At 42.3% G+C, this 13,376-nt stretch overlaps 1 protein-coding gene across 2 annotated transcripts in view; it reads right to left on the reverse strand.

Moving 5' to 3' along the window:
* Positions 1-12,480, reverse strand: part of FAR1 (fatty acyl-CoA reductase 1) — a 101,888-nt gene extending 89,408 nt beyond the window's left edge. For both annotated transcript variants that reach the window (XM_027852577.1, XM_027852576.1), the window contains exon 1: positions 12,386-12,480. The gene's annotated coding sequence lies outside the window, so the exon portion shown is untranslated. The remainder of the gene's footprint in view (positions 1-12,385) is intronic.
* Between the last annotated feature and the right edge of the window lie 896 nt (positions 12,481-13,376).

Raw genomic sequence — 13,376 nt, forward strand, 5'->3', positions numbered from 1 at the left:
TGCCTATGGCTTAAAATCCATAAATTCCATGAGGAGAAATAAATCATTTCCTATTAACCTTTCCTCAGACTAATCATGATTGCAAAGCAGCCAACTCTATCCTCATTCTAAGAGGTGGTTCCAACACTCCTATGAGAATACTTACCACTACAATCTGAAGCAAAATGGTTCCCACTTAATTTTATTCTAAACAAATACTACATGTGTATAATCAATATGTCAACAAGAATTTGTACCCAATCCATTGTGTATCATTATCATTAGTGAGAATAAATATCAAGATCGCAGTTGAAGTTATGCAAACAGGAATTGATAACATCAGTGAAACTGTACAAGATGAACTTGCTTGTTTATATCTTGATCCTACCAAACCATCTTTGCAGTTCAAAAGGAAATAACCAAGTACTATAGAGAAAAATAAATCCCACATTTTGATAGATAAAATGTTTAAAATACCAAAAATTATTCGAGCTTACATTTTCCTCACAATACCCAATTATAAATAATAAAATAAAACTAGCATTTCAATAATGCTTTAAGGCATCCAAAGGGTTTTTAATATATTAACTCACTTGATCTTCACAATGACTCTGGGAGGAAGGGCTTTTATTATCCTCATTTTACAGATGAGGAAACTGAAGCATAGAGTGCTTAAGTGATTTATTTGCCCAATAAGTCTCTGAGGTATGAAATAGCTGAATTGATTATTTATGGTACTAAAATAATTCAAACATGCCTGTGTCAAAGCACCTGCGAAGGCACTAGGGAAAGATGCAAAATTTCAACATTATTTTCTTTGGCCCTTTCTGTAGTACATATTTTTACTTGCACAGGTTTCCTTCTCTGATGATTTTCCATATAAAATGAAATGGAGAAAATTAATTCACCCACTCTCCTAAGGACAGGAAAGACAGGAGGTGAGGGGGGAAGAAGGGAGGAATTAGAGAACTTTGAAAACTATAGTTCCTTTAAATTTAACTCTAACAACAGGAGGTTCTGTTGTTTAACAACAACGACTTGGGAAAGAATTGTTAACTAAAGCAGGGGTGGATAAAAGTTCTTATCACCCGATCCACACTGGGATGTGGTATACGTGATGCTGACAACCCTACCATAAATCCTGTAGCTGGGCACAGACTTCTTATGCATGACAATGATTATACTGGAGGAGAGCCAAGGCAAATGTCATGCTACCACAGGTTTGGCCACTGTCCTCTTTCACACTTTCTTCACCGACCCTCCAACCATTGCCGTGCCTTCTACTTTCTAGAGCTTTAAGCATCCAGACTTGCCTCCTGGCTCAGTGAAATACGCATAGGCCCTGAACCTGGGTTCAAATCTCACCTCTGACTCTTACATGTGATGTTCGGCGTTCACCTCCCCAGGTCTAAATTTCTTCACCAGTAAAGTGAAGGGTGGACCAGATGGACTCTCTAAGGTCCCTTTCAGATCCAGATCTATGGCCCTAAGTGCTCCACTTTGCAGTCAATCTTCTCTCTTTCCAGGTGCCCTGCAAACTGTCAAGAGGCAGGAAGACAATCTTACCCCACAAGCAGAGGTAGAAGCATGTCTCTTCTGACCTTCCCAGTCCCTAACTGTCCCCAGACCCTGACCCTGGGCAAGCTATTTAATCTCTCTGGGCTTATTTCCTCATCTGTACATAGCAAGCATATACCAATGGGGATAAGCCCTTTCCCTTTCTGTCTCCCAGGCAAGGCTGTCCCAGCTCTCAATGCCCCCAGCAACAGACCTTTGTTACCTGGGGGAGTCAAGATCACAAGCTCCTCTAGTCAGCAGCATCACCTAGTTGAGATCTCAGGCATGACAGCCCCCACAACTGAGTCAAGTCTTTGGGTCTGGCATTTTAAAAGACACAAAGACAATACAAGAGAAGCACCCACACACACTCAGAGAAGGGCGTATCTACGGGGCCTCTACAGGGAATTAAGGACATCTATAAGTCAGCGCTGGATTGAGAAACCAACAAAACAAGTCAGTCTTGATGAAAGTATGGGAAGGGATCTAGAGTCTCAAAGCAAAGAGGCAAAAGAGAAGAAAAGAGCATATAGAGGGCATGCTCATCAAGTTTGCGGATGACAAGGCTAGGAAAAAGACAGCTAACGCTTGATAATGAAGACAGGATCCAAACAGATCTTAATAGGTTCAAACATTGGAAATCTAATGAGATGAAATTTAATAGGGATAAATGTAGTCTTACTACTTAGGTATAAAAAAAATCAACCACAAAGACAGTAATTTAGGGAAAGTCTTGTTAGAGGGTAGTTGTTTTGAAAAAGACCTGGCAGTTTTAGTGGACTGTAAGCTCAATATAAGCCAGAAATGTGCTGTGACAGCCAAAAAAGCTAATGCAATCGTGGGATACGTTAAGAGAGGCTTAGCTTCCAGGAACAGGGAAATGATAATGCCAACTGCCTCCTGCCCAAATCAGACCTCATACAGACTACTGTGTTCAGTTCAGAGTGTCACAGTCTACGGAGGACACTGATGAGCCAGGCAGTGTCTAGGCGAGGGTAACCAGGATGGTGAAAGGCCCTGAGTCTATGTCACATGAAGATCAGCTAAAAGGACAGAGAATGTCTAGCCTGGAGAAGACTTAGGAGGGACATATTAACTGTCTTCAAGTATTTGAACGGTTATCATATGGAAGAATTGGTCCCAGAGGGCAGACCCGAAGCAATAAGGAGAAGTTGCAAATAGGCCAATTTAGATTTGATGTCACGAAAAAAAAAAAATCTTCCTAATAATTGTTGTTCAATTGTGTCCATCACTCCATGACCCCATTTGAGGTTCTCCTGGTAGAGAAAATGGAATGGTTTGCCATTTTCTTCTCCAGCTCATTTTAGAGATGAGGAAACTGAGGCAAACCGAGTTAAGTGACTTGCTCAGGGTCACAGAGTGTCTGAGACTGAATTTGAACTTGGGTCCTCCTGACTCGAGGGCCAGCATTCTATCCACCATACCACCTGTCTTTTTCTAACGATCAGGGTTGTCCAAAAGACCAATGGGCTGCCTTGAGGAGAATCCATTCTCCCTTGTTGGAGATCATAAAACAAAGGCTGGAAAACCACTTGTCAGATTATGGTCTAATGGGATTCCTCCAGTGTATAGGTCAAAATAGAAGTCTCCTGAGGTCCTTTCCATCTTTCAGATTCTGTTATTCTAAGATACCCAGCCTCATGCAGGCCTGGAGAAAGGCCAATAGGCTATATCATGTGTGAATTCCCAAAGGGAAATTAAGTTAGGCCAGCAGGGAACCAAGTGAACTGAAAAACAACCAGGTCCTGACCTATCCCCTCACTGGTAGTATCATGAATAGGGACTGTACCTTTCAAGGAAGGGCCCACTACTAGAGAAAGTTGTTTGATGCCCTCCAGCAAGAGGGGGGCTTGAGTATGAGCCCATTGGATATTTCTGTCTTGTTAAAGGAATTTGCTCTATGATAGTCTGGATAGTCTGGAGCAAGCGCCAAACCAACTCTTGAGCTAATAGTCAGTGTAAGCATTTCCACATGTGAAATCGGCAAATGCTCTATCACTCAGGGCTTGGGTCTTGTTGTTGTTGTTTTACAGCTTAGACTTAAGAAAATGTTAATAATGCAGATTGAACTTAAATGTGTGTCCTGTATACACTTCCTTTTTAAAGCCAAAGAGCCAGCATAAACATTTATCAGCACACATTGATTTATGTAGTGTCAAAATGGCCTGCGTACTTACAGAAAAATTGAGACATGAATCAAATTCTGATGTTCCCAGAGCAGTACGTGGATGGGGACAAAATAAGCCACAGAGATTCTGTGAGAGACACCTCCCCTCCCTCTGACATTGAATAAGGTCCATTATGTCTGAGATCAAGACCTGACATATAAGATACAGATAAAATTTGAACTAGATTATCTCTAAGGTGTCTCCTAGCCCTAAAAAATTATGACTCACCTTATACATATCAGGCACTGAATAAATATTTGTTGAACTGATTCATTTTCTATCAATTAGACTAAGTCACTCCCTAGAATTAAATAAGGTGGTAATGGAAAATAAGCAGCCCTTTCAGGACATAAAAGGTTATCTCTTTGGCCAATACAACTCTAACCCACTGATGTTTCGTCTCTGGATCACTACAGCGAAGTAAAACTTGTCATTGCCAAAGAAAAGTACTCTGTAGAGTTTTTATCTATGCCAAGTTATTATCATAGTTACATTTCATATCAACAGTTGCATAGCACAAAAATTTTTTAAGTTTTTTTTCTTTAGAAATGTTTTTTACAATGGTCACTTCCTCAATATACACCCTTTCCAAAAACAACTTTTCTAATAATAATAATACCACTTATATAGTTCCTACTATGTTTCAAGCTCTGACAACAACCCTCTGAGGTAGGTGCTATTATGATTCCCATTTTAAAGGTGAAGAAACAGAGGCAAAGAGAGGATGAGTGACTTGTGCAAAGTCATACAGCTATTAAGTATGAGGTAAAATTCGAACTAAGGTCTTCCTCACTTCAGACCCAGCACTCTATCCACTGTACCATCCAGATATTAGCAAAGCTGATCAGTAAAGCAAAAATAAAGAGAGACCCCATGCAACTTTCTGCATCTCTAGTCCAACACCTTTATATTAAGAGGAGGAAATGTTTCATTACTGCTCTGTGGAACCAAGACTGATCATTATACTTAACTGATACCTTTTATCATTGTTTTCAGTTACATTATTCTAGTCACTGTATGTTACTATTGTCCTGCTTCTGTTAAACCACACAATGTGGGACGACCAACATTCTGGACCAGCCTGTAGACTAGGGTTTCAACAAGCATTCCATGGTATTGCGTGGCCTGAGGGCACAGGCAGTACAAAGTGCACACGCTTTGTGTTTGTGTTCAGAACCAAGGCTGCAGTGAAGTTGTGGATACAACTCGGGCAAACACTGCCAGAAACACTCAGGACTCATTACTCATTTGATTTTTAACTAATTTTTAGTCATTGCACATTCAGAAATCTTTTACTGTTGTCAAATTTTTTGCAACCCCATATGAGATCACAACCTACAGTTTAAGAAGCACTGCTGTAGACTACCCCGAAGATGCTCACAAAATTCCCTTTAATATCTGATATTCTTTGATCATCAATGTTGTCTAAAGACTATACTGAAACCTGTTGCAATTTCTTCTAGAATGTACCTTATCACCTAATTTCTTATGAGAAAGAGCAATTAAACAATCTCAAAATCCCGGGAAGAAAAACTCTCAACTAATGCAATCAATTCACATAGAAATGTCCTTTTTCTGTTCTTTGAAAAATGACATTTTGTACCTGTTCTGTCACTAAATTATAGAAAATAGTAAATGGAAAAGAGCTGTTGGGTCCCACAGTCTATCAATTCAGTGAAAGCAGCTGCCAAAACATTCACTTCTGACACCCTCACCAGGAACTCCCACAGCCTTGCTTAGATATCAAGTATCACTTTACACTTCTTTTTGTGAATTTATTACATTCTATTTTCTATCAAATCTATTTGGATATTGTTGTGTACCCCTTCTGGTCTATAAACTTCAGAAGGGCAAAGACATGTTCTACCACCCCTCCAAGGTCCTAACACAGTGCTGGGCACAGAAAACAGGTGTTTGATTGTTGAACTGAATGTTTGTTTGTTTGAACTGAATATTCAATTTTATATCTAATTCTAGATGTTCAGTAAACTTATAATCCTTACATGTAACAAGGAAGAGTAAAGCAAGAAAGCTAAGAGTGACTCTCCTCAAATTTCTCACAGCACTCTGCCTGAACTCTGTACTTCTACCCTTCTCTCCTATCAGTTATCTGTGCACATGTCTCTCCATTAGAATGAAAGTTCCTTGGAAGGAAAGGCTCTGTGTCAGATCTAACTTTGTATTCCCAGCACCAAAGGGCATACCTTATACACAGCAGGTACTTGAGTAATGTTTCTGGATTAGAACTAGTTTCGATCAGTTAAATTTTCACATAATAAACATGGTTCCTAACTTCTGAATCATCTCTGTGTTAAGAATTATTAAACTTGTTTGTAAAAGCAAAGTACTACACTAAAAACATGAAAGGAATTCTTGTTTTTGCTAAGCCACATACCACATAACTCATTTTTTCAGACCTCTCCAAAACTAGATAAAAATCAGAGTAAATTCTTTAAATCCAACAAAATTTCCCTTGTTACTGTTATACCAACATTCCTGGTACTCCTGAGGCTATCAGAAGCAAGAGTGCTCATAAACCCACAAAAGCCACAAACTTCACCAGTAACTTCATTTGTCAGACTGAAAAGGTCATGTATTATAGCAGCGCTGGCCCGGGGAGGCAGAAGACCTGGCCTTTGGCCTCGGTGCTACTTAATCTGCTATATGACTTTGGACAAATCATTTTGTTTCTTGAGGCCTCCTCAAATTTCTGAGATCCTTTCCAGTTTTAACGCTGAATCTCAAAATGTTTTGAGAAAAGAAATGAAAACTAATTTATACTTTAATATTAAAGGCATAGTGGACAAGCATTGCTTAAAATAACATAAGAGTAGACCATTATAGTTAGAATGAGTCTACTGATATTTGTAGTGTCTGTCTTTTGAGGACTTTAAATTTCATAATCTGCCAATCATTCATACTGTACAGGGGCACAAATCCAAGGGATGCAATCTGTAGTGGAGTATTTAAAAAGTATTTCTTCCCACCACCACCTCTTAAAAAAAGTGTTTATATGAAAGTGAACTTTATACTAGGCCAATAACATCTTTACTACTTGGGCAATATTTCATACAAGATCAAAGATTTCTGGTGGGAAATGTCCACACTAAGCTCCCTTTGGGCTCTAAATTTATGATCCTACTATACCAGAGAGAGGCAAGCTTGCATTAACAGATGGTAGATTGACCTTGGAGTGAGGAAGCCATGGGCTTAAGTCCTGCCACTAACACATATTAGCTGTGTGACTATGAACAAGTTCCTTAACTTCTCTGAATCCCAGACAACTCCTGACAAGTTACAGATAAGTTGCCCATCAGCATCAGTAGAGTTAGTTTCTACACTGGGAATTTTGTAACTGATAAAATCACAGCTCTGCACCAAAAAAAAAGAAAAAATAGTATCTGATCACAAATTCTATGCTTTTGTTCCAATCTTCTCCTACCATTACCTACCCTCACCATCACCTTTACTACCAAATAAATGAATTTCCTTCTCCTTTCTCTCTAAATGAATCCTAAAAGAATGCTGGATTTGGACTGAAAAAAAAAAAAACTGCCTCACATACTAATTAGTCAAGTCACTTAACCTCTCTCTTTCAGTTATCTCCATCTGTAAAATGGAGCAAATAATAGTTCCTACTTCAAAAGTTATAAGGATTAGGGGCAGGTAGGTATCACAATGGATAGAGTACGGGATCTGTAATCAGGAGGACCTGATTTCAAATCCAACCTCAGACATTTGACATTTAACTAGCTACATGATTCTGGGTGAGTCACTTAACCTCAATTGCCTCACCAAAAACAACAACAACAAAAAAAGTTGTAAGGATCAAATGAGAGAATATAAGTACATCCGCGAGGTCCTCAAAGGCAGGAATTGTCTTCTACCTCTTTTTGTATCCCTAGCACTTAGCACAGTGCCTTGCATATAGTGGGTGCTTAATAAATGTACTTACTATAAAGCCCTAAATAAATAGGAGCTGTTATTATTACCCACCTTTCAGGGTACAGCTCAAGTCCTGTGTGACTCCCTCTCTAGACAGAGGCTCATTCATGCACTTTATCACATAGAGCTTTGAATCGTGCCTTAACAAAGTGGAGTTAAGTTCTGTGACTGATGGTCAAAGACCCTTAGTTCAAACACATCTCTGCCACTTACTACTCAAGTGACCACAGGCGAGCTGCTTCTCCAGGCTTGTTTCTTCATCTGTAAATTGTGGAGGTTAGCTTAAATGACCTCTGAGGTCTAAATCTCCAATCCATCATCTAAATCTGTAATCCTATATGTCTAAATCTATAATCCTGTATGTCATCTCACCAAACATATTGTAAGCTCCTAGAAGACAGGGGCCATCTTAATATTTCTTCTGTATCTTCCTGTATACAGAAATAATGCTAGATAGGCAGTGCTAGACACGATAGATCAACAAGTATTTACTGACTAAATAAATGAAATCCAGGTCTTTGAAGATATTGTTGACATTCATTTTCACGTCACTTGGTTTAATACAAGCATTACTTTCTTGCCTAACAAATAAAGCTGGATAACCAGAAAGCTCAGCATATGCAGGTTATACTAGTTCAATGAATTTTCTTGTTAATTCAAGATGAAGTAGAAAACCCTTTGTGTTTAAAATCTGAGATTTCCTGACAAAATATAATATGCTAAGCATAATTTAGTACTTGATGATTAAAGATCCTGCCCTACCTTCAAAGTCATAGTTATGAAATACCATCTGTAGATTGTTCTTATTCTCTAAATACCCTTCCGAGACCCCTCTTTCCATAAGTGCAAGACTAGTGTATAGAACCTTTTTTCCTAATGAAGAGGAGTGAACCATACAGGGTAAGAATCCAGGGTCACCTAAGTAAAAAAGAACTTAGTTTTTAAGAATGAAATGCAAAACATTCCATTCATCAACTTTTAAAATTAACCATATGAAACTGCAATAAGTTCAATTATAAATGTATACTTTAATTTTATATTTTGTAATTATACCATGGGGCAGAGGGTAGGGAGAAGGGAATTAGAAAATATGATAAAGGTAAAGCATAGCTACTTGTAAAACAAAAAACGTCAGGGATACCTTTAGGTGACACATAGAGATATATAACCCATTATTCCACAATCACAACTCATATATATACAGATACATTTCCCCATCTAGAATATAACCATTAGAGATTTAAAGCTGTGCTGTTTTTACGTTTACAGGATGGTAGTTGGTCTTACAATCAAATTAAACAATCAATTATTTATCATAATGAGGAAAACTGTGGTGAAAGACAAGCATCCAAGGACCTTAAAATATGGTCAGGAAGGCTGTGGAATTAAGGTGAAAGTCACAACCAACTACAGGACAATGGCCTCAATGTGTACTTAACATGTACCAGCCACACCCTTGAAAGTTTCTTTCGAGAATAAATCCTTAACATCAGGTTTTGGGGGGGCGGGGGGGGGGGGGGGAGAGAGAAAGAGAGAACCAGGGAGAGAGAGAGAGAGAGAGAGAGAGAGAGAGAGATCTTTTTCTCTTAAAATTCAGGAGTAGGGAAAAAATTATTTAGGATTTCAGTTGACCAAACACATACACTTAGCTTTATTAATTTCAATATTCCAAAATTAACAAATGCTCCCAATGCAAATCTACTTAATCAAGAAATTGTGCAACTGATGCACGAAGGATGAAAATGAGGGAGGAGTACATTCAAGGAAATCCTGTAAGATTTGCCCTACCAGTAGTATTATCCCTATTTTATAAATAGGGAAACTGAGGCCCAGAGAAGGCAAATTAGTACATCCATGATCTCTGTCAGTAAGCATCAGAGGAAGATTTAAGACCAGTTCTTCCTCACTACAAGCCCAGCAATCAACCTGCCATGATACATTGCACCTCATTGTCAATTGTGAAAACTTTACCATCCAACTCCCTCATATTCCAATGATCTCTTCCTGTCTAAATCAGATTGACTCTCTTCACTTTTCAAACTTCTGGGATTTATCAGCTTTGATTTATCCTGCTAATTGATTCCTCCTCAAAACTCTCACCATTGGGCTTCCCTGATATTTTGCTTCCTTGGTTTTATTCATTTCTCCCAATTATTCTCACTGGCTCTTCTGATTACCAGCTATTAATTCTTAACATACTCAATCTAAGTATTCAGTCCCTTCATTTCTCTCACTAATCCTACAGTTTCAACATCTTTCTGAAGATGACAATTAAATCTACATTTGCAATATTCTCTACGTCACCTAAGTCCAAACCGTCAACATTACATTTCCACCTGAAAATTATCTTATCAATACTCTCTCCTGATTCACCAATACCAATGACAACAACATCCTCTAGGTCCCCCAGGTTGAAATGTTTCTGAATGTGCTTTTTGTCCTTTGCCTTATAACCAAATTCAGTCCAAATTTCATCTTTCAAGCAGGTAGCCCCCTAGTTAGTCTCCTTGCCCCTAGTAACTTATTATTTAAGTTAAATATTCATTCACACAGCTGCTCTTTTCCAGCTATATGAAAATGGTTATCTTCCTCAAATACCATTTTCAACTTGTTCCTGTGCTCAAAAGACTCCCTGTTTTGGTCTTCAGCAATTTCTCATTCTAATCTTAACTTCCTTTTTTTCTGGTCCCACACAATTCCATGCTTTGCATATGGTATTTGCCTCTCACACTACTACCCTTGGAATATCCTCCCTATCTCTTCTGCTAATGCATGTCACCAAAATATAGCTCAAAATTCACTAGGGATTCCTTAATTATCAAAAGAGCATAGATTTCGAGCTGGAAAAGACATTAGAGGTCAATTAGTCCAACTCCCTCTTTTTCTAGAAGACAAACAGAACAATCATTCAGTACCCAGTAGCAAAGCTGAGATCTGAATCTAGGTCCTCTGACTTCAAATTCAATGCTCTTTCCACTGCATCATAGTTCTTTCTAAGCCATGCTTTGCTTTTTACTTCAAGATTCCTCATAAATTATTTATTCTGTTTACACTATAGTAAAATGCCCCCAGAATCACTGTACAGCATCACCAAAAAAAGTGTTCTGTAAAGTAAAGGTATTTCCATGTTAACTGGTAGCCCAGAATATAACAGTGCTATATTAATGTTTACAACACAAGAGAATGAAGAGTAATCATTCAGTAAAACAAATTAATTTCTTTGGTTCCAGTCCAGGTAACAGTGATGTTCTAAGTCACAAGCCATCTAGTAAAGAACACAACACAAAAAAGTCAAGGAACCTGGAAGAGAAAAAAGAAAGTATATTTGTGACGCTAAGTTAAAATCCTTTTCATATGGCACTTCACTATATAATAAGAATCCTAAGAGACAGGGATGTGACTTTTTAAACAATGTATTTTTATAATTAAGTTCCACAACAATTAAACAATTCCATAGGCCTGTCAAATTTTTTAATGAGACTTATTTTGTATTACATAATCTGCACTTAAGCATTTATCGTCTTAATACTCTGTCAGTCACTTTCATGTGTCAAATACACCACACAGACACACAGGCGCATATATAAAATCACCACTTGGTTAAGAAAGCTCTACTTTAACACAGTAGAGTTGCAGTCTCTTGCAATATTAACATTTTTGATGCAACAAATTGTAAAGTTTTTTTAAAAAAGTATGAGTTACTCAGAAGACTCCTCACTGATATCTCATAAAAAGGAGTGCCAGTGTTCCCATAAATTTTGATAAAATTTTGTTCTGTTTTGCTGTACTGGCAAGGAAAGCAGGTAAGGGAAAAGAGTTGTATGGAGGTCTTTTCAATTCAACTCACGCATATATGTAATCCGTCACATTCGGTGTAATATGCACTGTACTTGGTGCTAACCGAGTCCCTTAGGAGTTTACAGAATCTCAGGCCTGAGAGAGGCTGAGATAGATAAAGTTTGGGGCACACAAATGATCCTTCAATACCCGGTCACTGATTTCTCCCCATCCATAGATGCCTATCTCTCAACTCTGTCTTACCGAAACCACTACCACCTCTAACTACCCGCTCACGGGAGTATCTCCACCCTCCTATCTCATTTCCTTCCACTAACAGGTAACACTTCCTCGCCACCAAAGCCCGCACCACCCCACGCCCGGCCTACCGAGCATCTGCCAGCTACCCCCTGCATACCCCCTCCGGAGCCCCCAGCCCCGCAGCGCTCCCATTGGCTCCGACAGGAGCCCTCCTCCCCTTCCTCCTCCGCGCCCCCCACACCCCGCACGCTCCCAGCCGCCGAGGTACACACTCCGGGAGGACTTGAGCATCATCCTCCGCCGGCCCGGTCCCTCGCCCCCGCCCCACTCGCCTTCCACCACCCTGCCCCGAGGCACGGTCTGGCGAGAGGCTCCCTCTCTCGCTGCTCCCCAGCGCGCGGCCGCGGGCGACCAGGCCCCTCCCCGGCCTCGCCCTTCCCTCCCTCGGAGGCAGCAGCTCGGGGAGACGCTTCGCGAGACCCGGGTCCGTGACGACGGGAGGAGCCGGGGGAGCCCCGGGGCCACGACCCCCGCCCGCCCGGCCACCCTGCGGCCCGGGCCTCGCAGCCAGCCTGGCTTCCCGGCCACCGGGCCCGGACTGATGGGAAGAGGAAGGCGGGCTCTTCTCCCATTCCCATTGCCGCGGCCCCCCGGCCCGACCCTTCCCGTCCTCTCACCGAAACCCGTGGGGGGACCAGGCCGCGATCACCCCCTCCCCAGTCCAGCTATGCTTCCTTCGGCCCCGCCGCCGCGCTCTCCTTGCTCCCCTTCCCACCGCCCCCGACCGGCTGCTGAAGAGCGGATAGGCAGCGGCACTCCCATTGGCTGCAGCCGAGCCTCACGTCAGCCGGCACCGACCCGGACCGCAGAATGCCATTGGCTAGCGGGCCGCCTCGTTCCCACGGCGCGATTTTATTGGTGCGCGGTAGCCCCTGGCTCCAGGACCGCTCTTCCTCCTCCCTCCCTCTTCCTCCCTCCTTCCCAACCCGTTTCTATTAGGTTCGGAGGGGGCGAGAGAGAGGAGGGAGGGAGGGTGGAGGGCTCGTCGGACGGCCAATCGCGGCTCCGCTAGCGGGGCGGAAGGGGGCTTATCCCGGCTCCGGACTTGTGAGGTGTCTGCCGAGCCAATGAGCGTGTGCCCCACGGCCTGGGCCTCCTACCGCCCGGGGACCCGCCCCGGCCCAGGCTGCTGGCCAGGGCCCCACCCGTCCCGCGGGCCCCGCCACCCTGCGGGCCCTGCTGGGGAGCCCGCGACGGAGGCGGGCCCGAAAGACAAGGATGTCCCAGGGCGGTGCCTGAGGCCTTCCCCGGTCCGGGACTCTGGAGGAGTGCTGGCTGCGGGGCACCAATTGTGTGCACGGTACCATGGCAATGCCTACGTGGGGCCCCGGGCATCATTGTGAACCTCTGTGGGGGGGGCCAACCTGGAGCCAGAGCGTGGGAGGTTGGAGGTGGGGACCCCTCTGACCACCCCCACCCCCAGGCCTGGCCGGCTGCCGCCTCCCCGCCTGCGGGCTTCTGTGCGCACCGGCCATTCAGTGGAGCACACCTGAAATGTCACCTGTGCGCGAGGCCTAGGGACAGAGAGAGGGGGCGGAGGCCGACCTTGCCTCCCAGACGCACTGCCGCGGGTGGGGGCTCTAGAGACCCCGCCAGCCAGGTGGTTTC

Source organism: Vombatus ursinus, unplaced genomic scaffold (assembly GCF_900497805.2).
Source record: "Vombatus ursinus unplaced genomic scaffold, bare-nosed wombat genome assembly UNPS02009770.1, whole genome shotgun sequence".
NCBI lineage: Eukaryota > Metazoa > Chordata > Mammalia > Diprotodontia > Vombatidae > Vombatus > Vombatus ursinus.